The sequence below is a fragment of the Arachis duranensis genome, chromosome 3 (genome assembly GCF_000817695.3).
Source record: "Arachis duranensis cultivar V14167 chromosome 3, aradu.V14167.gnm2.J7QH, whole genome shotgun sequence".
In the NCBI taxonomy this organism is placed as follows: domain Eukaryota; kingdom Viridiplantae; phylum Streptophyta; class Magnoliopsida; order Fabales; family Fabaceae; genus Arachis; species Arachis duranensis.
This window is the reverse complement of record NC_029774.3, coordinates 103,129,607-103,134,753: the sequence shown is the minus strand read 5'-3', so window position 1 is coordinate 103,134,753 and position 5,147 is coordinate 103,129,607. Positions and strand designations below refer to the sequence as shown.

The window sequence follows — 5,147 nt, the reverse complement described above, 5'->3', positions numbered from 1 at the left end:
ATTTTAAAATCTCTCAGTATTGAACATTTGAACTCTCCATTTCAATGGATCCTGCTGTAAGTTTCTTCTTCACTGTGGTTCACTTTTTGTTGAAAAATATCTAATTAAACTAAGTAGTAGTTGAATCCTTGATGAACTGATAAGATTTAGGATCAAAGTCATCAATTCATAAAGTAATCATTTTCTTTTTTTTTAAAAAAAGGGGGATTATTTATTTACTTGTAGAATTTTCTATTGGTCTATCTGCATTCTGCCATTTATGTAGCTTAATCTCTGCTAAGAAAAATCTAATTTTGAAGTTTTTATTTATCACATATTTTAAGCAAATTCAACACTCAACTAGTTTGCTAAGCCACATTCAAGTTAATAGGTGCACAGTGTTTCCATGGGAAGTATTTCTGTTTCTGGCTTGAACAATATTATCATACATGGTCCACATTTGTTGAAACTTCCATTAGTAACTATTGTTTCAACCTTTGTTTAAAATGCAGGTGATGTTCCTTGTGAAAATTCACTGTTAAGACAAGTGTCAAGTCTCCTGAGAAGATTGCCTGCTATTGAATCTGGGAAATTTCAAGATGATTTCTTAATGGTGAGTAGATTACTTTATCAAATTTGGACTAGGGAGCATGCATTATGTATAGAATAGTAATATTGTAATAAGCAGTGATAGACCCAATTTCATCGGATATATTTTTTGCCTGAGAGCGTCATATAATGTTTGGTCACTAAAATATGCATGTGCTTTGGTCTGCCATAAGAGAAAGGAAGTTGGGTTTATATTATGATGATTAATCAATTCTTTCATGCTAGTTGTGCCAATTTATTTGTTGAAAGAGGTAGAGTTAAGGCACCATTGCAATTACATGAGGACTCTTGGTCTTAGAGGACATGGAAATTTTAGAATATTGCCATATAATGATGTTAAAGTTGTTTATAAGTAAGGATAGGGGTAAGGTTTCATATGGTTGTGGGCTCAATATCATGATTAATTTGCAGGGATGAATGATGAATTTGAACAATGCTGCATAAGAGGGATAGTAAGAACACTTCAAATGATGAATTTTTGTGTTCTTCTTTGGCAGGTTTTGTTTACATGTTGTAGATCTTGATCCATCATCTGTTACATCTGGTGGCTGGCTGGAAGATACTTCATTGGTGAAAAAATATACAATATCTGAAGAAGCCTATAATAAGCGTGAAGGTGTGATCCACCTTGCCCACTCCCTTATTCTTCTTCTTTTAACTCTTTTCTAGAATGCAAAGTGTGTATATACAAACAAGTATATGAATTTAATGAAATTTTAGGATTTTTATTATCTTTATTCTTTGTATGACTATAATAGTGGTGTACATTTTGTAAAGAATCTGATTTATCACGATTTTGCCATGCATATTGATGCTGTTAGATTTCACTTCATTGGGGATGTTGGAAGTTGGAACATTAGGTAGTTTTGTTGTGAATCACAACTTATAATAACGCAGATATAAACCCAAATCTGTTCTTACTAGAAAGTTTAGCCATTGCCCAGAATATGTAATATTTCCAACTAGTGTCTTGCCAAGGGCAATTATGGGGATACTATGTTGAGTTGATCTTGAATGATGGCATGGGGAGAATACAAGTGACACGAACATTTTTTAAAGCTGTTTTGTATTTTACCACACATTTGACATCACATTTCACCTTTTCTTTAATTTTTCTGACAAATTCCACTGTGGTCTCTATTGTTCATTGGTGGTTGAATTTCATTGTATTCTGTGTCTATTTCCTCCTTTTCTATTTTTTGGAAAACCTTTATAGGATGAATTCTTTGCACAGATACTGTTGACGGTATTGCTCCTTAAATCCTTCTTTAAAGATCTTTCTTTTTTGTATTTCTTTGATTTCCTTTTTTAATTTTATGAAGCTAGTGTCTATTGCCATGTATTGAGAATTTTTTTAATCAAGTGAAAATAAGCCAAGTTTAGAGGGAACTCTTTCCGACCAGAATGCTTCCATTGCAGGAAGATGGATTTTGGATGCTGATTTGGTTGTAAATAAAGTGGTATGATATGCAAGGATGAAGAAATGAAATTAATCTTTTGAGAAAACTCATGATACTTTTGGATGGGGCAATTAGTATTCTTTAGGGGGAAAAGGGATTTGGCTCTAAGTGGAGAAGTTGGTTTCAGATTTTTATTCTAATGTTTCCATTTTCTGTGATTATGATAGGTCACTATTAGTTACTAACAGTATTTAATTAATATGGGGTCTGATTATTTATGTTGATTCAGGCACTTTTAGTTTTGATCAGAATTAAGAATAATTGTCTAATTTAGTTTACTAAACATATTCTGATGCTTGAGTGACTACTTTTTATAGGGATAAGGTAGAGTTAATGCTGAAGTTTTATTGGCTGCTGTTTCTTTGGATTAGTTTGTGTTAATTTTAGCATGTTTGGCATCAAATTTTGAGTTATGTACACCTTGTTTTATATGCAGAGCAAGATGACTGAAAACAGTAATATTGAAGCAGCAGGGATGTCTGCTAGCACTCAACCATCTTCTCCACCGTCAGGTGTTCGTAAGAATCGGTCAGCTGTCTGGGATCATTTTGATGTAGAGAATGCTACCGAGAAGAAGGCTAAATGCAAATATTGTGGTAGCTTAATACAATATGGGAATGGAACCAGCTCAATGGGTGGTCATTTGAGAAGATGCAGGCAAAATCCTAATAATGATTCGAACAAAAGAAGAAAAATAACGACCACACCGACTATAGATGAGCGTGGTGTTTTAAATTCACCCAACGCTTCCAAATTTGACCAAGAGGAGGCGCGAAAGACACTTGTGGAAATGTTTATTGGGGAAGAGCTACCATTTCGCTTCATTGAAAGCCCAAAATTCCGAAAATTTGTGCATGCTCTACAAGCAAGATTCAAAGTTCCTTCACGGACTACATTAGCACGTGATATTGGAGCTCTTTATGCTGAAGAGAAGATGAAGTTGCAAGATTTTCTTTTGACAATCTGTGGTAGAGTATGTCTAACCACTAACACTTGGACTTCAATTCAAAATTTTACTTATATGAGTTTGACAGCACACTTTGTTGATTTGGATTGGAAATTACATAAAAAAAATACTTAATTTTTGTCAAGTGACAAGTCATTTAGGAGAGGTTATAGGAGCAACAATTGAATCTTGTTTAAATAATTGGAATTTGAATCGGGTCTTTAGTGTGACAGTTGATAATGCCTCATCTAATGACGTTGCAATTAAATATCTGAAGCAGCGATTGAATTCTTGGAATAGCATTATTTTGAATGGTGAATTTATTCATGAGGTGTTGTGCACATATTATAAACTTAATTGTAAAAGAGGGGTTGAAAGAGATTGATGAATCAGTCTTGAGGATTCGTAGTGCAGTAAAGTATGTTAGATCTTCTCCATCTAGAGCTAGTAGGTTTCAAAAGTGTGTTGAATTAGAAAAAATCCAATATAAAGGCTTGCCTTGCATGGATGTTGAGACTAGGTGGAATTCTACCTATCAAATGTTAGAGGTAGCTTTGAAGCATCGCAAAGCATTTGAGTTGCTTGCTTTGAAAGATAATACCTATATAGGAGAGATGAATGGAGGAAAAGAGAGAGGTGTTCCTTCTGATTCAGACTGGGAGTATGCTGAGTCCATTGTACCATTTTTGTGAGTGTTTAGTGATGCCACTATACGTGTTTCTGGTACCTTATATGTTACCAGTGATATGTATATGAAGGAAGTATTTGCAATTGGACGATTTATTCGTTATTCTTGTGATTCTGTTGATTTTAGTACTATGTCAATGGCAGAAAGGATGAGGGTTAAGTATGAGAAGTATTGGGGCAATCCTGATTCGGTGAATATGTTGTTATTGATTGCTATCGTACTTAGTCCAATGCAAAAGATTGAGTATGTCAATTATTTCTTGGATTACTTCTTTGGAGAAGAAAAAGGAGGCGAATTGAAGTCAAAGTTGTCCAAGTGCATAAAGTTACTTTATCAGCAATACCAAAGTTCTGAGAAAGCAAGTGAAGCTGATACGCAAGATGTTCAAGCCAACAACATTAATACCGATCTTCATGGCATGGGCTTTTTTCTACAAGCCAACAACAATATTTGGATTTTTGTTTAAAGAAACTGGTTTTAAAACTGGATTTTCAAAAATTGGTTTTAAAACTGAATTTTTTGTTAAAAAATCTGGTTTTAAAACTGGATTTTATTAAAAAAACCAGATTTTAGATTTGAATTAAAAAAAACCGGATTTTAGATTTGGATTAAAAAAAACGGATTTAAAACCGGTTTTATATGTAAAACTGGATTTAAAACCGGTTTTATATGTAAAACTGGATTTAAAACCGGTTTATAAATAAAATCGGATTTAAATTCTAAAACCGGTTTAAAACCGGTTTTTGTTTTTCCAAACCGGTTTAGAATTGATTTCTCTCTTCAATCCAGTTCTAGTTTGGTTTCATGAACCATAAAACTGGTTCTGAAATGGATCCAGTTTGGATTTATAAAAATCCAAACCATGCCCAGCCGTGTCCGTCCTTAAGTTGAGTAATGCATGTTGTATTATCTTCAAATAGGATAGTTGGAGCTATCTTATGATCAATCAATCCACATGATGACAGAATATATTGGATCAAACTCTTGAGCCAAAAACACTCGCTGTAACACCCCACCATACAGAGTCTTATGCTTAAGTCATAATTCAGAGATGGCAAGGTATTACGACCTCTAAAATAAAAATTTAGTACGTATAGTAGTATGAATGATTGATTATAACTAGGAGCCTTTGTAGAAAAAGGGGTAAACAAAAACCATCGCAACTCTAAAGCGCAACACTCCGATCGACAACGTAATGAATAAGGATAAACCAACGCGAGAATTATATATATACAAAGGAGTGTCAAAAAAATAGGAATATCAAGACTCAAGATCCGGCTGCGAAGATAACCGGTCCGAGCATAGCAATATATACATATGATAAAATAAGGAAACCCCAAAGGAAACCCAAAGGGACACAAATACATAAAACCTATTCTCCAAAATCTCCCATAAGAGGAGTCATCACAGTTTGTATTATGTAATGGAGATAAAAATATCTAAGCAAAACATATAAACCAAAACA

General features: G+C 33.8%; 1 long non-coding RNA gene across 1 annotated transcript; it reads left to right on the top strand.

Moving 5' to 3' along the window:
- Positions 1-1,251, top strand: LOC107479940 (uncharacterized). The gene is made up of 3 exons (XR_008006748.1): positions 1-56; positions 492-592; positions 1,086-1,251. It is a non-coding gene; the product is annotated as an uncharacterized LOC107479940 (long non-coding RNA).
- The last annotated feature ends 3,896 nt before the right edge of the window (positions 1,252-5,147 follow it).